We start from the raw sequence: 25,416 nt of genomic DNA, 5'->3' as shown, positions 1-25,416 counted from the left end.
AGCACTTCCACGACCCTTGAAGTAAAGCTTCTTTGAAAAGTAATCATTCATTGCCAGAACACAGTATGTTTTTTTTCCAGGGAGGAGGACCACTAAATATTTGTTGCTAGGTATGATGTACTTGGCCACAAATTAACAATACCAGAATTTTTCATGCACATTGTGAAATTAAAACAAGGATATTATTGCATCTTGACTGTCTGGGAGAACTGCATAGCAAGAAAATAAAACAAGCCACAATGTTGTACATATAACGTTCCACATGCCTTCCTGTAGAATTCTATGAGTTCAGACGGCTGTAAATATTTTTAATCCCCCTTTTTATGAAGCAATTTAAGCGCTTTTTTTTTTTTTAACATCAGTCTGGTTTTGCGTTATTACATATTTTACTTATCTTTTTTACCAGTTGTTTTTCAGAACTTTTGTTTTGTTGCTTCAAAAACATTATTATCGTGAAAGATAAATGAAAATATGGATTTCTCTATAGCCACCTCCATTTTTGACTCTTTAAGACATAACTAAACTGTTCATTATCTGTTGAGATCAGATTCCTTCTATTCTGCTGATTATATAAAAATATGTATCCTCTGAGCAGCTAAGTGCCCCGGATTGTGCAGAACACTCCGCATTTGACCATAAATGAGTCCACTGTTCCGCATTCAACAGCGTTGGCTCTGCTATACAGCTTTTGATTGGTTCATATACTGCAATTACTGCCAGTCAGCATCAGGGTATACAAATCATTCAAATAGTGGCTCCATTGTTCCACACTGAACAGTGTTGGCTCTGCTACAGAGTTTTTGATTAGTTCATATACCGCAATTACAACCAATCACCATCACGGTATAAGAACCAATCAAGTAACTGTTCCTGAGGCGAAGGGAGCCATTGTTTTTTTTTTAAAGCATTTTCACTACCTTCTCATAATGTAGTCTGTATTGCATTACAAAATAAAGGCACTATCATTTTGTCACTCCATTTACTTAGGATGGCAGCACTCTGAATTTCTCAGTGTCCATGAAGAGTGGCAGCACATCTTTTAGTATGACTCCTTTTTCATTTAACTAGAAGATAGCTTTTAATCGGACTTTATTCTCTTCTAAGTATATTTGTAGAACCTTAATTTTAAGCTGAAGTCTCAAATGGCCTGTCACTCAATGCATGTAATATTTACAAGTGAAAGTCACACTTGAAAACTTAGTATTTCCACAAAGTATTTATTCACTGATCATATATAAATTCAAAAGAAGTTGCCTACTTATTTTTTAAGTTTGTAAAAGTTATATATAGGTTCTGTAACTCTCATAATAAATTATTTCCTGAGTGACGTAGGGAAGTAGCACTTGATAGGGACTATAAACTGGGGATAAATTCAAGAATGAGAGAGACAGGTACTTAAATGGTTTTTCGACAAGTGGTAGTTTATGAGTTGGATAAAAGGAAACAAAAATTATCTTGCGATGAAGGAAAACATGATATCTGAGTGACTTTGTTTTTTAAGATACTTCCGTTCAAGAGGGGAAAATCTCGCTACTACATGATCTAAATATGTCTAGCAGAAAGGAGGCATGAACAACAGTGAACAAGTCATTCACAGATATTAAACAGCCTTCCATTAAAAGTCAGCTTCCTAAAACTCCCCTCCCTTTTACTGCAGACAAACAACAGAGTTTTGGATCTGACTGGTGTGTGTCATATTGAATTTTACAAATGTTCTACCAGGTCCAATGTCAATGGCATGTTTCACCCAGTGGAAAAATAGGGTGCTCCACATTCTGACTGACTGTCATACATTGCTAGGGTTTGTATTCCACATTGGTCTCTTAAAAGGTTGAGACGTATGTGTATCCTATAGAAAGTTGTTTTCACATTTTTTGTAATTGCCTCACATCCTGCAAGCACTGCATCATTGCTAGAAGCTCAGTTCGTAACTATATCCGTGTAACTCATTTTGTTCCCCTGTGTTGCTCCTTAGAAGTTACACACAAGAAAAGTGCCGATATGGCCTGATAGTTGAGAGCCCTTAGCAGCAAGTTACTGTTGTGAATTCCTGTTCTGAACTATGCAGACTGGCTGTATGTATTTTTTCCTTTTTTAATCTCCATCAAGCTCCCTCCATCCAGTTCCTGCCTCTACATGCTGTGGTGTTGTACCTAGGAGAACATACTCATCCCCTTTAATACTTAGTTCTTTTCTGTCCCACGCATAGTTCAGATCTCAGTCTTGACTTTCATCATGGAAAAACTTCTATGTTTGCTGCCTAGAAAGTGCAAACCTTTAGAGTATTTCTGTCCTCCAGATCACACTCATACTGACATTGTCTCAGTTGTCTGGCAGAAAAGAGCAACACTGAGGAGTGATGCAAGTACCAGTGTTTTAAAGCAACCATCAGAAGGTATAGACTGGAGAAGACAGAGCCCTAATGTCTTGCAGGATAGTGACCATTGAGAGTACTTACCGTATGCTTTATCAGAAGGGTCTCTTGCACATTCCTAAGCCAATGGCTGAAGGTAAGTAGTATGGGAGGAAGGCATGTGTTGCACTCTCATGAAGATAAGTCCATACCCAAAATGGACTTGTGTGCTGTCATTTCCTCCTCAATCCATCTTCTGCCTTGGTAGATGATGACAGGCCTATGAGAGGTCATTTCCTGGAACCATTTTAGAATGTGGTGTCCCAGCAACCTTGCTAATCTCATGCTGTAATGGCTGGAGTTTGTTTGCAAGCTGACCTGCATGTTTTAATCACTTGGAGTCACACAGCACATGTATAATGATTTAACTTGAGACTGCAGGTTATTCTTATCAGGCCTCCCCATTGATCCAGCAAGGCTTGATAATGTGCTGGATCCTTCCATACCATCAGGGTTCATGGGATTTTCCCAGGTACAGTATAGGAAACAGCTTTTCAGTGACTGGTGAGAGATGTTTTTTTCTTCAGTGAGAGTGAGCCCTTAGGGAACATAGATTGCTGAGTGCCATGCACTGCACAGGTTTCTTCAGCTGTGATGCCATCTTCAGTGGATGTGTTCCTGAGCAGCATATGTCTTCTGCCATTTGTTCCAGTGTTTAAATGCAGGCTAACCAAACCTGGAAATGGTGCTAGAATCCTCTGTTTTTGTCAGCAAGGAAGGAGACTCAGGAGACCAAGGGAGCTTGTCTTCTCACTGAAGGCAGTTTTGGGGAATGCAAATAAAATAAAAACAATTCATGAAAAACACTTTTGGTAGTGGACCTTGTCTTTTTCTCCACTGTTGTGCGATTTCTGAGTTGGTACTTATAATTATGCGGAGATGCAGAGGGGACTGCCCCCCCCCCCCCTGCAATCAATCAATCAATAAATAAATAAAATCTTTAAATCTTCACTGAAGGTGATTTCGGCAAACTGATTTAATTTTATTTGCAGTTGCTGAAACTGCCTTTGTTGACTCAAAATGAATCTGGTGAGCAAGATAACCTTGTATCAAAGACAATGCATTTCCTTCTGAATGGACTACTACTTTAGAGAGAGAGACTGAGATTTGCATCTCTTGCATTTTGCCCATTATTACCTTATGGAGTACAAGACTATGGCCTAGCAGCAGCTAATAATGCAGCACTTTAAGATGTTCTACATTCATTTCTGAAGCACCCTTTTCTTCCTTTGGGTCTTGAATTTCATGACTGACGTGCTTGATCATCCTCTGTGGAGCTACTAGTTTGGTGGGTCTGATGTTCATCGCTTGTAAGATGCTTTTCCTGGTAGTCATCACTTCTGCTTATTGACTTTGAGAAAGATTACAGTGGTATCTGTAGTCTCTTTGGTCCCAGCAGCAGCACCCATTATCTTTTCAAATCCCATCCCTGGGATTTGTCAGAAGAAAAAGCACTTGGTGGAGACTGCAAATATCCCCAAATCCAGGTTTACACTTCTCCCTCCCCCCAGTCCAAAGCATTCACTCACCCCAGATGTTTTTGACTTTGCTTGGAGATTAGTTTTAAGAGGGATAAATGTGAAAGATGTTTGGGACACCCAGTACAGACACAAGCACATAAATATAAATGAGATGCTTGCTCTAATCAAGGCACTCAACTCTCTGAATCACCTTTGGTCCCCTGGACCTTCAAGTTGGTAACAGACAATATCATAGTCATGTGGTAAATCAACAAGCAAAAGGGAACCAGATCTTACCCCCTTTACTAAGTAGACTTGTTAGCTTGGGATAGAGTTTTACAGCACACACTCACTCTACAGGCATCCTACATCCTGTCAGAGCAGAAGTGTGGCAGACGAGCTGAGCAGGACAAAGCAGGCACTCACAAATGGAAATTAGATCAAGGGATCTTCCAAGATTTGATCCAACTATGTGGAGATCCTCAAGTAGACCACTTTGCCTCCTCTTTGAACAGTGAGCTGATAAGATTCTTTTCCAGGACTCTATGTAAGAAGGCCTGGAAGACAGATGGCTTTTCCTTTCTTTGAAAGTAAAAGTTCCCATATGCTTTCCACTGATATCCAGGGCACTTCTGAAGAGTTGGAAGGAAATCCCCAAGATCATTGTGGTGACTCCCTTCTGGCCCATGCAACAGTAGTTCTCCCTTCATTTGGAAATCCATGGGCAGTTACCACAAGCTTCATCACACACTGTTTCTACTCCCACAAGAATAAGGGTGTTTGATACACCCCCACCCCAATCAACTTCAACTGACTGCCTGAAGATTAGGGTCTTAATTCCCCTTAGGCACCTGTTTACTGAGGATGTGCAGCAGGTGCTAATGGAGGCAAGAAAGCCTGCTACTAGAAAGTCATATATTAGGAAATAGAAAAGAGTTTCTATCTGATATCAACAACATATTTAGCACCCTTTCAGAACTGTTGTTTTCTTGGTTTTACAATATTTGTATGACTTACTGTCTTATGGCCTTCCTTACTTCTCCATCAAGGTTCATTTATCGGCCATTTAAGCATGTTTGCCCATGGATCCCTGTCCTTCAGTGCCTTCTGGATCTCTCTCCTCAATGCATTCTCATATGAAAATGCTTTTGAAATGGGGTTGCGCATAAGAGTCCTCAAAGAAAACCTTTGTCTGGCTCCTTTTTGGGATCTTAATTCTGTGTTAGAGACACTAACACTTGCCCCATTTGAACCAGCTCACCAAGATGACTTGAGGTTCTTAAAATAGAAAACTGTTTTATTGATTGCTCTAATCTAACCTCTGCAAGAAGAGTATCTGAGTTGCAAGATCTTATGGCGAATCAACCCTGTCTCATTTTCCACAGAGGCAGGGTTTACTTAAGAACTTATCCTTCTTTTATGCCGAAAGTGGTATCCAAATGTACTTTATGACAAACTGTCCATTGCCCTGTTCTCTTTCCTGAACTCTAAAATGAGGGAGAAACAATACTCCATACCTTGGATGTTCACAGACAGTATAGGTGATATCCTTATAGTACAAAATCTTTCAGACCATCAGAATAGTTGTTCATTTCTTGTGAAGGTAGGAAGAAGAGACAACCTTTGTTAAAGCAGACAATTTCCAAATGGTTATTTCAGGCTATTACCTTTTGTTGTTCTCACCACAACAAAACTATTCCAGGCAGGGTCAAGGCTCACTGTACCAAGGCCTTGGCTTTATCTTTGGCTTTTTGGAAAGTGTTAGATTCTGGAAGAATTCTAGAAGCAGTAATTTGTTCCTCTGTACATACATTTACAAAGCACAACAAGATTGACTCTTTCTCTAGGTCTAGATCAGGCTTTGCCAAGACCATTCTCCAGGGGCTTCTGGAGCCTCCCCTTCCACCTCCCAAATGTTGTAAGCTATGGTAATCTACCTATTTAGCTAAAGCTACTGCAGCAGTGATCAATATGATTGAAATAGTAGAGCTATGTAAGTCAACTTACTGTAATTATAGATTTTCAAATTATTGCTGCTACAGTAGCTGCTCCCTCCATTCCCCTTTATTTTGGATTATGCCAGGGTGTTCTCCTCTCAGGAAGCAGTCTCCCTCTCTCAGTTGGCATGAAAGCTCTGACCTATTTTTTGACAGGATACTGTATGTAGAGAGGAATTCAGTGATAGCCAGCTGCCACCTGTCATGAGATGGATGCAGCCAGTTACTCCACCTATATGGGGAAGGCAATACTATTGTTCTCATATCATTGCATACACTCATTTCCCCATGTAGATATGCTGTAGTAAAGAAAAGTATTCTTCTGTCTGTTAGAGGTGCCTTGTAATTATGCTTCATTGAAACTGCCCCTTTTCACAATCCTTACTTGGTTAACAAATGTACAACAAAACATCAAGTCCACTGGACCCAAGTGCCCCCTTTTGAACGGACACCTCTGAGAGTCCTTTCTGGTGAAGTATCTTGCTCAGTCACACAGTAGGCAAATGGAGATGGAAAGAATCATACCCTGTACCTTTGGAATGCAGGAAGCAGCTTGTTAACAGTTCCAAGTCTTAATCCTCTGTGCTTAATGCCAGACATATGCTGATACTTACTGAAGTTCATGATCCAGAGAAGAGGAGGATGGGGAAAAAATGAGCACTTTTTCAGAAAAAAGTTGAAGTGAGAATAAAAAGCAGATGCCCTGTTATGACAAGTAGTTTAATAAGTAGAGACCTTCAGTGTATCATAGCTCAAATTAGATCAGCAAAGAACTGACTGTGCAACACATATATGACATTGCTGGGCACACTGTGAATTCAGAGAGAAGTTATCTTTAATGTTCGTCAGGAAATGGCTATTGGAAGACCTTTCACATTCCAATGTAGTTGTCAGAACGTATTCACTGGTGTAGTGAAATATCTGTTGGTTAGATCTCAGAGCAGTAACTGGATGGCAGAGGAGGCACAAGTCCCTTGATGATTACTGAGGTTGCTTGTCTAAGTATATTTTAATTATTTCATTTATTAATGTGTTAATTACTAGGTTGTCCAGCTGGGTTGAGACACATTTTCATTTGGAGGTCTGGTTAGGAAAGCACCATAATAGTAACATAAATCAATGTGCAGTAGTATGTTGTAATGCATTACATGAACAGTAAAAGCATAGTGCTACATCAGCAGTAGGAATCATATGGTGCAGTATACATAATTTGTTGGGAGGTGCTGCAGTTTGATGTAGTGCATAGCGGTATTATTTTAAATGTTTCCACTTTTACATGAGCATTATAAAATATTTATGCAGTTCATTGGTTCAAGATAAAGAAGTGTGGGTAATAAATGGGTCAAATGCTGCATGCAGTTTCAAAATAGACAGGATTTGTATTTACATATGTATGGGTTTGTTACAGAGGAAATATATTTGCAGGGTTGTGAAGGAAATATTTCACATAATTGTTTAGGTTACATGAGAAATAAAATGTTGCTAAATGAGTAAAGTTTGTGGTTAGTTTAAATGGACATATAATCTCATCTGCTGCCACCATCTTACTTTGTGACTAACAGGCTGTGGTCTTATAAGCTGCACTGTTGCCACCAATTACTATGAGAGGAATGATTGCTTTAAGTGTGTACAAGAAATGCATATGCTACTTGAGATAGTAACCATACATATCACATCCGAATATGCTTTACTTTGTATAGCTACAGATTAGAATTATAATCATTGTCACCATCAGAATTTCCAAATAGTCTTACCAACAATAGTTAACACTTTATTTATTAATTTATTTATTTTATTTTTGTTAACGGGGAAGGTCCGACTAGACGAGATCCATTTTCGTCAGACGCCCGGGGAGAAAAGCTCCACTTGCATCAAAAAATAGCACATTACAGCAATACTAACATCAAAAATGGCACATTACAGCAATACTAATATTATACAAAGTGGAGAAAAAGCATTTGTTCTACTAGTAGTATCTAGTGAGAGATGGAAAAACAGTACAGATAATTCAAATAGCACATTACAGCAATACTTAAATCAAAAATGGCACATTACAGCCATGCTAATATAATACAAAGTGCAGAAAAGGCATTTGTTCTGCTAGTAGTATCTAGTGAGAGATGGAGAACAATACAGACAATTCAAAAATAGCAAATATTTACATATGTACATTCTGTTTATAGTGAGAAACAGAGAATACAAGTATAACACTACTTTGTCAGGGGATACCGTTTGGAAGAAACCATGCTTACTGGGCATGAACAAAAGTGAGACAGAGATAGTGCAGAGGTAGCAGAGTTTAGGACTATGTGACACATGGACAGAGCCAAGAGCTTATGAGATGGGCCTTAAGGGCATTTTTGAATTGAGTGGTATTTGATGCAGCAGTCACAGATGTGGGGAGATTATTCCACGTTTTAGCTATAATGTGTGAAAATAGAGCTTTGCCAGCTGTGTTGTTAGCTGAGGTAATAGTGAGGAGTGATATATTGGCAGAGCAGAGTGGACGATTTGGAGTGTATCTAGTCAATAATTGCTTTAGTGCGGGAGTTTGATGGGAGTGCGGGAGCTTGTTCAAGATTATTTACACACACATCCACATATCATTTTTCAGCAGTGGTTAATGATATCTCTCCTTTTCTGTCTAATATAATGTTGCTGCCAGTTGGACCACTCTAGTACTTGAAGATCAAAATTGTTGATTACTCTTAAAATAAACAAGTCCTTAATTATTGGTATGGTAACAGTAGCTTGAGAAGTAACTCTTTAAAAGATTGAATTATTACAGTTTAGCAGTTACCCTTATACACATTAGTAAATCAACAGCCACAAGCTTTTAAAATTGAGTCGAACATTCTTTACTTGAAATAAATACAATTAAACAGTACACTTTATAAAACCAAATATACAAATGGGTGTAAATTTACTTAAAGAAAATACAAAATAAATTGTTTTAAAATATAGATGGCATGTAGAAGAAACATGTGTATAAGCTTTTCTTAACATATCTCTGCCAGTTTCTACAGATTTACTGATTCTGTCTACCTCTGTCTTGAAAGTCTAAAATGTAGTTGCAAATTTCACTGGCCTTGGATTTTCATTTTAAGCTCTGTTTAAGAATGCAGTGCACTTGCATAGTCTACATTAAGGCAGTAATTAACTCTAAAATTCTTTCCTTCTGTTTAAAGTGCCCCAGGCATAATTACTTGCTTTTCCTTCAGTATTAATGATCCTTTTCCTTTTTCCACAGTCTTTACTTTGGTGGTTCAAATAAGAGAATGCATTGTTTCAGACTCTGGTCGCTGCAAAAATATTATTTAGTTTCATTTTCCAACAGTTTTGCTACATTTCTACTTAAAGTTGTCATTTGTTCAATACATTCTCATTTTTTTGCGTACTGCAGAATTAACATCAATCACGTTTTTTATGAAAAAATGCACCTACCTTACAGCTTAATACCACTACTCTGCAGTAAGCAAGTGCATTGTACATTGTTTGTGAAATAATTGTATAATTAGCTTGTGTGTGTGTGTGTGTGTCTCTCTCTCTGTGTGTATATATATATATATATATATATATATATATATATATATATAGATAGATAAATAGATGTAGATACACATGTATATATATGTTTCCAGATTTCTATGACTCTTCATTAGAATTTTTTTTAAGAGCATTAGTTTAACTTGCAAAAAAAAAAAGACTGAGAAGCAGGAGTGTCAAATATTGTTTCATTTGTAACAAGGGCAAGACTTGGAAATGAAACATTCCTGTTCATTGAAACTGAGGCAGTGACATAATGAGCTTCTAATTTTGTTCAGCAGCAGAAACAAGGAGTAGATAATGATTTAGATGGACACTTGAAATACACAGCAATGTATTCTAGATGACTTATTAAACAAAGTGTTGAATAAGAGATCAATGATTCTCTAATTTCGGGAAAGGTATCTTTGCAATAAATTCTTACATATGTGCCATTAAACCTGAGCAGCATTGTGTTCCTTTAAGTTTCTTCCTGTCCCTGTAGTACTTCCCTATGTTTAACCTGTGTCTGAAGTACTTGACCTACCAAGTTCCACATTTGTATAAATAACTAACTAGGAGGGACCAAGTTAAGTTCTTTTTTTATTGTTTTGTGCTATCAGACACTGAATAACATGCTCCGTGTGATTATTTGTGGTGTTTCTGCAAGTTACTTACAGCAGTGTTAAGTTTTTAGTCTCACTTACTGTTGTTATTGCATTATTATTGTATCATTCTGTTACTTCTCCTGAGACTGTTCTCTATAGATCCACTAGTTATTCCATTTCACATTACTCACTGTTTCCTTTTCTACTTTATGGAAGTTAGCCAGATAAGGTTAAAATTGCCATCTACAACACCTTAATCAGCTCTGACAAATTAATCCCAGTAAAACATAGATATAGTGGAAAACAATGCAATAAACATAAATTGTGGAATTATAAAATAAAAAAACATTAAACTAAGAAAAAGTGTAAATAAAGCCTTCATACTTTACCTCCAACCGAATTCATCAAAGCAGAAGTCAGCTCCATCCTAATAGAACTTGGTAAAACATTAAAAAAGGAAAGATTCATTCAAGGTAGTTTAACATCAGGACAGGTGACTATAATAAGGATTCTGCACCCAAAATAAAGAAGAAGGAATAAGGATGTTGTGTGCTGTTAAAAGACTGCATCACCACAACAGATCTGACAAGGAGAGCTAACACACTGCATAAAGATAATTTCCAACCACCAGCCGTACCACATCCACTTATTCTCCCTCCAGTATGATCCCACTACAATTTACATACAAAATGGTCAGTTAAGAAAAGCAGTGCCTAGTAAGCTTAGTGAAACAGTAATTATTTTTCAGATGAAGAATGTAAAGCTATACAAACATGTAAGTGTTGCTTCCAGTAAGATATGCAGCAAAAACTATAAAATGGGTAAAGCTGTATAAAGTCATACCTTCAGTTTTCTGTAAAATTTATTAGCAATTTGGAAGTGAAGCTCATCAGACTAACATGCACATATTTTCCTCATGGTGCTGTGCTGCCATAAGTGGACTAGAACTTCTAATGTAGCTGACTTATTTTTCAAACAGGATGACTTGATCTGAAAATGTGAATTCTACAGAAAATAAGAGAAAGTAAAATGCTTTGCCCAATTGTAGAGGTGTATCAAGCTTTAAGAGATGGTATCGACTGGATAACTGTCAAAAAATATTTGCTAGGTGGGGAGGCAGCAACTTTGTACAGCCATGCTGTCCTTACTTATTATTTTGGAGATGAAACAGAAGCTCAAACACTGCTATTCAGTGCCTGTGCATACACAGAAATTGCACTGTCAGTAATTTCCTATGTGGCATGGAGTTTGGAAGTTTCACACTGGGAAATAGATACTGATGATGGTAAAACTCATCCACTTTATGCTCTACCAAGTATAGAAAAACCCAAAATAGTATGTGTTATACACGATTAAAAAAATTAACTGAAACAAATTGGTGTGTGTAAGACAAAATTTGAGTCAAATAAATTGAAAGTGAGAAATGAATTTTTTGGCAAAAATAATGGATATAATGAGAGTTGTATAGCAATGCACTTTGGCACTAATGGAGGCTATGCAAACAGTTTTTTAGTTAAAATTCAAACCTTGTATGCTAAAAGCTTTTGCACAGTCTGTCTTTAATTTTTGCTAGAAAATGACATTGTGCTAAGATGTGCGAAAGTAAGATGCATGTTCAAAAGAATTTAAACTTCGCTTACTGTGGAACTGTGGTAGTAAGAATTTAAACATCGCTTACTGTGGAACTGTGGTAGTAAGAGAATGTATACACTGATATCTGGAAATACTGTTGAGGCATTTGTAACATTGAGATGGGAATGCAAGTCAGGCTGTTGGAAAGAAATGTATAGATGTGAAAAGAATGTTGAATTTAAACTAGACATAGGTGTAAAATGTAATATTTTGTCTGAAGATACATTTGAAGCATTGAATTTAACAGGTAGTGATGAGTTGTGTGCATACCTCACAACTATTCCTAATTTTGACCCAAAATATTTCCCTGTCCATCCCAAAATCGATGATTTTTATAGAATAGATTGTGGATTACAGTCATTCATCACAGTGATAGATTTATTTTACTTTACTAAATGCATGATAACTCAAAATATCTAATTCTTTCAAACTTATTAAGTCACTGGTACCAATATTTACAATGTGCCCCTGATATGGGGCCTTTGTCCCTAATTATTTTGGTTTTGTTCCTGATTCTGGTGATATGATGATCAGAGTTATGTCTATGTGCACATCATTAAAGTGATAATCCAAGCTTTTCTATGAAACCACTATTGTCCTCATTTTTATACAGTTTTTAAGAATCTGCTTAATGACTAGCCCATGCAAAATAGCTGAATGTAACTTATTTGAGGGCAAGGAGAAGAAACTTCTGAACAAATTGCTTCCTGTATTACACCGTCTCATGTTTTAGCCCTCTGAAGCCTTGTTTGGAAAAGTTGCTTTCTGCTTGTTTAGCTACATAATTGAAGGTTGTTTATCTCCCAATGGTGATCATTTTTATCTCTCACAGCTTTTGCCTTTTTAATGTACATTTTGAGTGTTCAGTCAAAGAATGTATAGTGCTTCTTTTCCTTTGCCCTGATCATGAGATAGTATACTTTGCAAAAAAAACAAAAAGAAAAATCTAGCAAAGCTAGACTTTACTGTGTGATTCCTTAAACCTCTTGTATTAGAAGCGACATGGGATATATGCAAATTATCCAAAAACACAGTAGTCATGAACAAACAGCTTTAATGAAGCTTTCGGGTCTACACCCTTCATCAGCACATAAAATCAACTTATACAAACCACATTTAAATAGAGGAACATTTGAAAATCACATGAACAAGCTAGCCATTCAGATAAAGACCCAAATTAATTATGCAAATTATTTAAAAGCACATCATACCTAAATTTCTTAAATACTCTATTATACTTATAAAATACATATATAAAAATATATACATATACTTAAATCATCCATATTGAAATAAAATATAAGAAACATTAGAAAAAATGATAAGACAAAACAATTCTCATAAATTCTCCCTTTGTCGCTTAACTAACACTGGTTTTATACTTACTGACCCATTTAGACCCGGAGGTTTATCAGCCTGTAGACGTACTATCCATTCATATTCCTTCAATAACAGAATATTATCTAGATCACCACCCCTAATGCCCATTTGTACCGTACAGATGCACCTAAATTTAAATGCATGTGTTTGAAATTCATGTAAATGTCTGAATAATGCGTTTGTCTCAACCTTCCTTTTAATCTCAGACCTATGCTCTGTTATTCTATCTTTAAGCTTCCTAGATGTTTTCCCCACATAAAAAACATTACATAAAGTGCAGTTAACAAGATAAACTAGCTTTGTGGTATTACAATCTGCTCGAGAAACAAATTTAAACCATTCACCTGTTATGGGGTGCTGGAAGCTACTACTACTATCATTGATATCAGAACAACAGACACAATTGTAACACTTAAAGGTCCCCATACTAGCTCGTATAGGGACGGATTCAGTCAAAAAATCCTTATAACATAAAATTTGTTTAAACATTTGACCATTTCTAAAAGCAAACCTTGGAACTGGACCTAGTAAATCTTTTAAGTCTGGTTGAGACATCAAAATTATCCAATTCTTTTTAATTATTTTACAGACATTATTAGTATTAGCATTATAAGTGGTGGTAAATCTAAGAACAGAACTGTTGACTGACCTATCACCTTCCCTTCTGTTGTGCAACATAAGTGGTTCAGGGATAGAGAACCAAAACTGGTCTATAGGGGCCCCTTCTTCCTTGCTTCACCTCCTCATAACTCATATTAACATCTCTAGGATGATACCCATTCTCAATAAATTCTTTCCTCATCTTCTCAGTTTCTTCCAATAAAACTTCCTCATCAGTTGTTAACCTACTAACTCTTATCAGCTGAGATTTTATAATACCTCTATAGATATGCATTGGATGCATACTGGCAGTATTTACATACTTTGCTGCATGCACATCCTTTCTATGTACCCTTGTTTCCAACCTACCAAGTTGTTTATAAAGCCTTACATCTAAAAAATCAATTTTGTCTAGGGAAAAGTCCATCTTAAACTTAAGGAAGCATGTTGTGGTGTTAAGATAGGAGAGGAAACTTTCTAACTGAATCAAAGTCCCCTTCCAAATGAAAAAACAATCATCCACAAACCTACAGTAACAATCAAATAAACGCGCATACTCATTATTCTCATTTAGAATATATTGCTTTTCCCATACATATAAAACTAAATTGGCAAAAGTATTCGCCACAGATGTACCCATGGCCACCCCAGTTAACTGCTGGTAGGGAACACCATCAAAAATAAAAATATTCTTCGTCAGAACTAAATCTAAAAGGCAAATATTTTCAATTTCACGTGTCTGCTCAAAAGATTGCATCGTTAGGAAACCTCTTACTGCCTCAATCCCATAATCTATTGGAATAACTGTAAAAAGCGATGCTATGTCCAGTGTAACCAAGAAGTAATCAGAACTAGTTTGGTGATTAAACCGCATATCCAATTTTTCTAAAAAGTGAACCGTATCTTTCAAAACAGTTTCACACTTAGGTAGATACTTTCCTAACACATTTTGTAAATATCTTGAAATTGGCTCGGTCACCCATCCCTTGCCAGACACGATAGGCCTTAATGGTGGATCACTCATTGATTTATGCACTTTGGGGATACCATAAATTTGTGGGATTTTACTGTTAAGTAACTAAACAGTTCAATTGTAATATCTTGATTCAGTTGCATATCATATAACGCCAAATTCACCTGAGAAACATGATCTTTCACATTTGCAAATGTTAATACTTTAAAAGTACTTGCGTCAGACAAAAATTGCTTAAACTTATTCATATACCATACCCTATCCATCAACACTGTAGCCCCTCCTTTATCAGCTTGTTTTAGTATGATACTACTATCTTTTTTAATTTGCAACAACTTGTATTCATTGAAAGATAGGTTATATTTAACATCTCCATTTCTATACTTATTCTTAATACTATATAAAGCTCTTATCTCATTTTCAACAACATTTAAAAAGGCTAAAATAACTGGTGAAAGTTGAGGTACAAAAACACTCAGTTTTTTGCATACACAGTTCGAATCATTAGCTTGTTTAAACAAGGATTTAAGCATAACGTTTCTTGCAAACAATTTTACATCAGTTAAAATGTCCACAATATTGTCCTTAAAAGTAGGGATGAATTTCATTCCATTTTTTAACAAATTGTAGTGTTGCTCAGTCAAAACATAGTTAGAAATATTAATAGTACCTTTTAACAAGCAAATCCCTGTCCTCACCGCCGAGGAACCTTGCTGGGTAGCTTCGGACTCTCGTTCTTTCTCTTCAACGCTTGTACCGACTTCTGCAATGGTTTCTGCCCTTGGGGCTCTTGTAAATTTCTCTGCTGATCCACTACCTTCTCCGGTTGTTTTAACCTGAAAGGTAAAAAAGAGGAAATCTCCATCTGTTTACGCTTTTCCTTTACTTCCGCTCCAGATACAGAGATCTCTGCTACAGGTGTAACTACAGACTCATAAACTTCGACGAGCTCATAACTCGGTGGTATCTCCTCCCTTCTGGCACCTCCATTCACCGTAGTACGCTCACACTGACGCATCAAGGCAGGAACTGAAGCAGACGTATTTGGCACGCCCATTTCATTATTGGCTATAACTAATGCCGGTGATGGTGGCAATTCAAATTTGTCCAATTCATCAAGAAGCCTATTAACCGGCTTCACTGACCTACTATTAAGTCTCTCTGTTCTCCGTTGAGCGAAATCCCCTCTCGGCCAACTAAAAATATGGCCATTTTTTAAATCTTTAATATCACGTTGAAGCTTTCGCTTCTTTTGCATTTCTAATCTATAGTCAAGTGCTTGAACACGATTAATAAACAACTGATACTGTTCATTCAAACACTCCGTACCACATAGTTTAAAGACTTCCTTTTCAAGACAGTCTATTTCTTCTAATAATTCACTTTCCACTTTCTCGAAAAATTGATTCATTAACTTCATTTAACTCTTACTGAGTTCAAGATTCAATTGCTGCCACTGCATTAAAAGTTCCTGCTGGGTATTTCCATATGATGGCATCTTTAGTATACGCAATCCACGTGGTACTACCCCCAAGTCTAAATAGGCTAAAAAACTAAGCCTCTGCCATTGTAAATGCGTATAACTTTGAACTTTTTTCTCTAAATGGCCAAGCAGCTTATTAAACTCAGTTAAGTCATTAGTTACATTATCACCTTGTGAAGACTCCACAACCTTGGATTGTAGCAACGGATTAGTTGACTTAGTTAGTAACCTTTTAATAGTTGAACTCATCCCTGCAACAGCAGTGTAGATACACAACAATATCGAAACAGCTGGCTTTAAATTCCTCCCATATTATCTAGATCACCACCCCTAATGCCCATTTGTACCGTACAGATGCACCTAAATTTAAATGCATTATTGTTATTGAAGGAATATGAATGGATAGTACATCTACAGGCTGATAAACCTCCGGGCCTAAATGGGTCAGTAAGTATAAAACCAGTGTTAGTTAAGCGACAAAGGGAGAATTTATGAGAATTGTTTTGTCTTATCATTTTTTCTAATGTTTCTTATATTTTATTTTAATATGGATGATTTAAGTATATGTATATATTTTTTATATATGTATTTTATAAGTATAATAGAGTATTTAAGAAATTTAGGTATGATGTGCTTTTAAATAATTTGCATAATTAATTTGGGTCTTTATCTGAATGGCTGGCTTGTTCATGTGATTTTCAAATGTTCCTCTATTTAAATGTGGTTTGTATAAGTTGATTTTATGTGCTGATGAAGGGTGTAGACCCGAAAGCTTCATTAAAGCTGTTTGTTCGTGACTACTGTGTTTTTGGATACTACTTGACATTTTCTGATCTAGTGTATTTTCGTGGTGGAACATTGTTGTAGCAGGTGGCCACTTACAACAATATAGGAGGAATTTAAAGCCAGCTGTTTTGATATTGTTGTGTAGCTACACTGCTGTTGCAGGGATGAGTTCAACTATTAAAAGGTTACTAACTAAGTCAACTAATCCGTTGCTACAATCCAAGGTTGTGGAGTCTTCACAAGGTGATAATGTAACTAATGACTTCACTGAGTTTAATAAGCTGCTTGGCCATTTAGAGAAAAAAGTTCAAAGTTATAAGCATTTACAATGGCAGAGGCTTAGTTTTTTAGCCTATTTAGACTTGGGGGTAGTACCACGTGGATTGCGTATACTAAAGATGCCATCATATGGAAATACCCACCAGGAACTTTTAATGCAGTGGCAGCAATTGAATCTTGAACTCAGTAAGAGTTATATGAAGTTAATGAATCAATTTTTTGAGAAAGTGGAAAGTGAATTATTAGAAGAAATAGACTGTCTTGAAAAGGAAGTCTTTAAACTATGTGGTACGGAGTGTTTGAATGAACAGTATCAGTTGTTTATTAATTGTGTTCAAGCACTTGACTATAGATTAGAAATGCAAAAGAAGCGAAAGCTTCAACGTGATATTAAAGATTTTAAAAATGGCCATATTTTTAGTTGGCCGAGAGGGGATTTCGCTCAACGGAGAACTGAGAGACTTAATAGTAGGTCAGTGAAGCCGGTTAATAGGCTTCTTGATGAATTGGACAAATTTGAATTGCCGCCATCACCGGCATTAGTTATAGCCAATAATGAAATGGGCGTGCCAAATACGTCTGCTTCAGTTCCTGCCTTGATGCGTCAGTGTGAGCGTACTACTGTGAATGGAGGTGCCAGAAGGGAGGAGATACCACCGAGTTATGAGCTCGTCGGAGAAGTTAATGAGTCTGTAGTTACACCTGTAGCAGAGATCTCTGTATCTGGAGCGGAAGTAAAGGAAAAGCGTAAACAGATGGAGATTTCCTCTTTTTTACTTTTCAGGTTAAAACAACCGGAGAAGGTAGTGGTTCAGCAGAGAAATTTACAAGAGCCCCAAGGGCAGAAAACATTGCAGAAGTCAGTACAAGCGTTGAAGAGAAAGAACGAGAGTCCGAAGCTACCCAGCAAGGCTCCTCAACGGTGAGGACAGGGATTTGCTTGTTAAAAGGTACTATTAATCTTTCTAACTATGTTTTGACTGAGCAACACTACAATTTGTTAAAAAATGGAATGAAATTCATCCCTACTTTTAAGGACAATATTGTGGACATTTTGACTGATGTAAAATTGTTTGCAAGAAACGTTATGCTTAAATCCTTGTTTAAACAAGCTAATGATTCGAACTGTGTATGCAAAAAACTGAGTGTTTTTGTACCTCAACTTTCACCAGTTATTTTAGCCTTTTTAAATGTTGTTGAAAATGAGATAAGAGCTTTATATAGTATTAAGAATAAGTATAGAAATGGAGATGTTAAATATAACCTATCTTTCAATGAATACAAGTTGTTGCAAATTAAAAAAGATAGTAGTATCATACTAAAACAAGCTGATAAAGGAGGGGCTACAGTGTTGATGGATAGGGTATGGTATATGAATAAGTTTAAGCAATTTTTGTCTGACGCAAGTACTTTTAAAGTATTAACATTTGCAAATGTGAAAGATCATGTTTCTCAGGTGAATTTGACGTTATATGATATGCAACTGAATCAAGATATTACAATTGAACTGTTTAGTTACTTAACAGTAACATGTCCCAAAATCCCACAAATTTATGGTATCCCCAAAATGCATAAATCAATGAGTGATCCACCATTAAGGCCTATCGTGTCTGGCAAGGGATGGGTGACCGAGCCAATTTCAAGATATTTACAAAAAGTGTTAGGAAAGTATCTACTTAAGTGTGAAACTGTTTTGAAAGATACGGTTCACTTTTTAGAAAAATTGGATATGTGGTTTAATCACCAAACTAGTTCTGATTACTTCTTGGTTACACTGGACATAGCATCGCTTTTTACAGTTATTCCAATAGATTATGGGATTGAGGCAGTAAGAGGTTTCCTAACGATGCAATCTTTTGAGCCGACACGTGAAATTGAAAATATTTGCCTTTTATTAGATTTAGTTCTGACGAAGAATATTTTTATTTTTGATGGTGTTCCCTACCAGCAGTTAACTGGGGTGGCCATGGGTACATCTGTGGCGAATACTTTTGCCAATTTAGTTTTATATGTATGGGAAAAGCAATATATTCTAAATGAGAATAATGAGTATGCGCGTTTATTTGATTGTTACTGTAGGTTTGTGGATGATTGTTTTTTCATTTGGAAGGGGACTTTGATTCAGTTAGAAAGTTTCCTCTCCTATCTTAACACCACAACATGCTTCCTTAAGTTTAAGATGGACTTTTCCCTAGACAAAATTGATTTTTTAGATGTAAGGCTTTATAAACAACTTGGTAGGTTGGAAACAAGGGTACATAGAAAGGATGTGCATGCAGCAAAGTATGTAAATACTGCCAGTATGCATCCAATGCATATCTGTAGAGGTATTATAAAATCTCAGCTGATAAGAGTTAGTAGGTTAACAACTGATGAGGAAGTTTTATTGGAAGAAACTGAGAAGATGAGGAAAGAATTTATTGAGAATGGGTATCATCCTAGAGATGTTAATATGAGTTATGAGGAGGTGAAGCAAGGAAGAAGGGGCCCCTATAGACCAGTTTTTGGTTCTCTATCCCTGAACCACTTATGTTGCACAACAGAAGGGGAAGGTGATAGGTCAGTCAACAGTTCTGTTCTTAGATTTACCACCACTTATAATGCTAATACTAATAATGTCTGTAAAATAATTTAAAAGAATTGGATAATTTTGATGTCTCAACCAGACTTAAAAGATTTACTAGGTCCAGTTCAAGGTTTGCTTTTAGAAATGGTCAAATGTTTAAACAAATTTTATGTTATAAGGATTTTTTGACTGAATCCGTCCCTATACGAGCTAGTATGGGGACCTTTAAGTGTTACAATTGTGTCTGTTGTTCTGATATCAATGATAGTAGTAGTAGCTTCCAGCACCCCATAACAGGTGAATGGTTTAAATTTGTTTCTCGAGCAGATTGTAATACCACAAAGCTAGTTTATCTTGCTAACTGCACTTTATGTAATGTTTTTTATGTGGGGAAAACATCTAGGAAGCTTAAAGATAGAATAACAGAGCATAGGTCTGAGATTAAAAGGAAGGTTGAGACAAACGCATTATTCAGACATTTACATGAATTTCAAACACATGCATTTAAATTTAGGTGCATCTGTACGGTACAAATGGGCATTAGGGGTGGTGATCTAGATAATATTCTGTTATTGAAGGAATATGAATGGATAGTACATCTACAGGCTGATAAACCTCCGGGCCTAAATGGGTCAGTAAGTATAAAACCAGTGTTAGTTAAGCGACAAAGGGAGAATGTATGAGAATTGTTTTGTCTTATCATTTTTGCTAATGTTTCTTATATTTTATTTTAATATGGATGATTTAAGTATATGTATATATTTTTTATATATGTATTTTATAAGTATAATAGAGTATTTAAGAAATTTAGGTATGATGTGCTTTTAAATAATTTGCATAATTAATTTGGGTCGTTATCTGAATGGCTGGCTTGTTCATGTGATTTTCAAATGTTCCTCTATTTAAATGTGGTTTGTATAAGTTCATTTTATGTGCTGATGAAGGGTGTAGACCCAAAAGCTTCATTAAAGCTGTTTGTTCGTGACTACTGTGTTTTTGGATACTACTTGACATTTTCTGATCTAGTGTATTTTCGTGGTGGAATATATGCAAATTACCCTTTAAGGACATCTGGTGTTTCAGCTAAATGGCAGTTCTGAATGTCCATGACTTTTCCTTTATTTATTTATTTTTATTTATTTATTTTACATTTGTTGACCGGGATAGTCCGACTGGATGCATGTCCATTTTCAGCGGAGGCCCGGGGAGAAAAGCTCCATAGAGTAAAAAATAAACAATAATTACATTCAGATACATACAGATAACATACAGTTACAGGGATAAATTTTAGATACATTTTTCAGCAGAGTGAATTAGATACAATTCAAATGCAATAGTCATTTCTATAAGTTTTTACACTGGGTCGGGGAGAGTTAATCAGGATTAATACATGGGCAAAGCCAATGAGACTTAAAATATAGCTTAAGATTATTTTTGAATTGACAGAGGGAGGTGGAAAGTCTTAGGTTATTAGGGAGGGAATTCCAGACCTTCCCTATGGAGTTGGCAAAGAGAGCTTCGCCACCCAAGTTGTTGGCTTTGATGGTTTGAACCAGAAATCTATTTGAGGAGCGAAGACAGCTAAGATTGGAGTAGGGAGTCAGTATTTCACTCAGTGAAGGGGTTTTTTCAGGTTCTTTGATTATTTTAAATGCTTCAGTAAGTTGGTTCATTTTGAGGAGGTTGGGTAGTTCAAGCCAATCAAGTTTCCTTAGATTGTGACAATGATGATTTCTATGGGGAGCACATATTACAAATCTGGCAATGTGGTTATAGGCAACAGAGAGTTTTTAATCTCATTTTATTGATAAAGGAAAGGACAGGAGAGGCATACAGTAAGGTAGAGAGGAGATGTGTTCTGCAATAGTGAGTTTGGTAGTAGGGGTTAGGAAGTTTTAGATCCTATGCAAGGATCCGAGTTTCTTATTTACTGTATTTGTGGTTTGATTGATATGGCTGTCAAATTTAAGCTTATTATCAATAGTTACCCCTAACAGTTTGGTGATGGTATCAGGCTCAATTTTGGTACCATTTGTAGATTGTACATAGAAGGTATTGTTATTAGATAGTGTAGTAAGTTGAACTGGTGGGGGCCCTGAGGAGGGAAAAATAATAGTAATTTGGTTTTTTTGGATTTAGGATGAGTTTCATGCAGTACTTTTCTACTGCAGTAAAGGAGTGTTGGGTGACTACTTGTAGATCAGTGAGAGAGACTGCAGAACATATCAGGGTGGAGTCATCTGCATATTGGATACAGGTGGCTTTAGGGATAATAGTGTGGAGTTCATTTATGAATACAGAAAAGAGGAGGGGACCTAGTATGGAGCCCTGAGGGACTCCTATGGTATTAGGCAGCAGGTGAGATAGCTTATTTTGCCATTGGACTGCTTGTTGTCTGCCAGAGAGGTAGGCCTTGAACCAGCTGAGAGCTAGATTATCAAGGTGTAAGGTTTCTAGGGTATGGAGCAGAATCTCGTGATTGACCATGTCAAAAGCTTTTGACAGATCAAGAAAGAGTGCAGAAGTTATTTTTTTGCTGTTACGGTTTTTATTAACTGAGTCCGTAAAGGAAAGTAGAGCGGTGGTTGTACTATGGTGGGGTCTGAAACCGTGTTGAGTATGGGACAAAAGATTATTTAGGTTAAGATAATGAAGTAACTGTTTATGAACGCATCTTTCCATAATTTTGGCTATCGGAGACAAAATTGCTATGGGTCTATAGTTAGATGGTTCAGTGGAGGAGCCGCCCTTGTGAAGTGGAATGACATAGGATATTTTCCATACGGCAGGGATGGTGGCTTCAGTTATTGTTCGGTTAATAAGAATTGAGATGGGGTAGGCTATAACGTCTGCTGCTATTTGCAGGTATTCAGCTGGGAGTCGATCGGCAGAGAGAGTGGTTGGTTTGAGTTTCTTCAGTAAGGCTCTAATGTAAGAGGTGGGTGTTGGCTGAAGAGTAAAGGAGAAGGATGATTCCTCGGGGACTTCAAGTAAGGGGGAAGAAGATAGTTGGTTGGCTAGTGACTGTATAGTCTCTGTGAAGAAGGAGTTAAAGGTATTTGCTACTTCTTCTGGATTTTTTCCAATAAGTTTCTCTGGGGTGGGTGTAGACGATTCCCTGAATGGAGGAGATTATTTAAGCCTGCCCAGAACTTCTTTGGATTGTTCTGGTGTTTATCTTGGAGATGACAAAAATAGTTCTTTTGTCCAGGTTACTGTCTCTTTTCGTTTCATTTCTAAGCTGCTGGAACTTAATGCGATCTTGATGTGTCTTAGTTACTCGCCATTTGTCCCAGGCTTTATCTCTAAGTTTAATTTTAGATTTGGTTTCTGTAGTTAGCCAGGGTGCTATCCGTGTCTTGGTTCTGATATGTCGGTTAGGTGCATGAGAGTCCAGAATGTTAAGGAATGTGTCATTAAAGAAAGCCACACTCTCTTCAAGAGGCAGAGTTTTTAGCTTGGACCAGTTACAGGATTTGAGTTCTGTTAAAAATAGGGCTGGAACAAATTTCTTTTTATTTCTAACAAGTCTATATATGGGAAGATTTGAGTTGGTGAATTTGTGTTTAATTATGAATGTGATGAGGTGGTCACTAATGTCATTAGGGAGGGTCCCTGTAGTATACTTATGTGTCCCATTATTATTAAGAATCCAGTCAATTATGCTCTCCTTTTGGTTAGTATTACCAATTCTTGTTGGGGAGACAATTTTTTGTGAAAATCCATATAAATTTATGGGCATGGGGTTAGTCTCGGTGGAACATTTTGTCCAATCAATATTAACGTCCCCTAAGACAATGGTTTCCTGAGGGTAGTTAGAAGCTAGCCAGTTAAGTGTTGATTCCAACGTTTCAAAGTTGCTCCCTGGCGGAATATAGATTACAATAAGATTGATGCTTTTTACATTATTTATGCAAAGTTTTAGGGCAATTAACTCTGCATTAGCAACGTTAGGCGGTTGTATAGGATTCAAGATGATATTAAGGGAACTTCTATACATGACAGCTATTCCACCACCTCTTTTTATTTTCCGATCAACCCTTAAGATATTATATCCGGGTGGAAGAATTTCTTCGTCTTTTGTGGCTGGTTTGAGCCATGTTTCTGATAGACACATGATGTCGGGGCGATGCGTGGCTAACAGAGCATGTAAATTGTGAACCTTATTATTTAAGCTTCTTACATTAAGATGGGAGATAAGAAGAGAGCTGGCTGATCTTTGGACTGCTATTGGTGGGGTAGAGTCTGGGTTAGTAGGTGGGCCCGGATTCGGGTGTATATCACCATCTTTAGTAATAGTTTTCTTTAGGTGGTCTAGGAGTCTTAGTAGTTTATAAAATATTTTTTGTCCATGTTTAGTGCTTGTTGCCTTAAGGTAAGATAGTGTGATAAATATGCCCTTAGTTCTTATAATCCTTATGGGGTAGTCCCTTTTAAGTCTATTTTTGGATAAATTTATTCCAATAAAGCCAAACCTGACTAGTTGTGGATATGGATGTTTCTGCATTATTATGGCATCATCAGCACAGCATAAGTGGAATGTTTGGCTAACATTTGGAAGCACAGGGTTGTCATACCCATCCTTAGGGTGACTGCAAAATATCCCAACTAACAAACTAAAACAATGAATGAAAAGGTGTCACAGAAAAAACAATTGGTTAAAAAAAAAGAAAAATCTAGCAAAGCTAGACTTTTCACTGTGTGATTTGTTAAACCACTTGTATTAGAGCTGACATGAGATATATGCAAATTATGCTTTAAGGACATCCGGTGTTCCGCTGAATGGCAATTCCGAATGTCCATGACTTTTTCTTTTAAGTCTATTTATAGACAAATTCTGGCCAATAAAGCCAAACCCCACCAGCTGTGGACATCCATGTTTCTGTCTTATTCTGTTATCATTAGCACAGGATAAGTGGAATGTTTTGGCTAACATTTGGAAACACAGGGTTGTCATACCCGACTGATATCCATAAACCTTAGGGTGACTGCAAAATATCCCAACTAACAAACTAAAACAACGAGTAAAAAGGTCACACAGGAAAAGCAATTTGTTAAAAAGAAAGAAAAATCTAGCAAAGCTTAACTTTCCACTGTGTGATTCCTTAAACCTCTTGTATTAGAGGCAGCATGGGATGTATGCAAATTACCCTTTAAGGACATCAGATGTTTCAAGTAAATGGCAATTCTGAATGTCCATGACTTTTCTTTTAACTCTGTTTATGAAAAAATTCAGCCCAATAAAGCACAACCCCACTAGCTGTGGACATGATTGTTTCTGCCTTATTTGGGATATTTTGCAGTCACCCTAAGGTTTATAAATGTCAGTTGGGTACGACAACCCTGTGTTTCCAAATGTTAGCCAAACATTCCACTTATGCTGTGCTGATGATGCCATAAGGCAGAAGCATGCATGTCTACAGCTAGTGGGGTCTTGCTTTATTAGTCTGAATTTGTTCATAAATAGACTTAAAAAGTCATGGACATTCAGAATTGCCATTTAGCTGAAACACCTGATGTCCTTAAAGGGTAATTTACATATATTCCATGTCGCCTGTATTACAGGAGGTTTAAGGAATCACACAGTGGAAAGTCAAGCTTTGCTAGAGTTTTTCTTTTTCTTTTTTAGCTGATTTTTTTTTCTGTGTGACCTTTTTACTCATTGTTATAGTATACTTTGCATTCAAATGGCCTGCTGACACAAACCACATCTC

At 36.7% G+C, this 25,416-nt stretch overlaps 1 protein-coding gene across 1 annotated transcript in view; it reads left to right on the top strand.

Annotated features, from left to right (window-relative positions):
* TBC1D5 (TBC1 domain family member 5) overlaps nt 1-25,416 on the top strand; it is a 1,986,766-nt gene that overhangs the window by 1,395,976 nt on the left and 565,374 nt on the right. The window lies entirely within an intron of this gene.

Source organism: Protopterus annectens, chromosome 3.part1 (assembly GCF_019279795.1).
Source record: "Protopterus annectens isolate FY-2018-M chromosome 3.part1, PAN1.0, whole genome shotgun sequence".
Classification (NCBI taxonomy): Eukaryota; Metazoa; Chordata; order Ceratodontiformes; family Protopteridae; genus Protopterus; species Protopterus annectens.
Note: the sequence above shows the minus strand (reverse complement) of the source record. Positions and strands in the feature narration are given on the sequence as shown.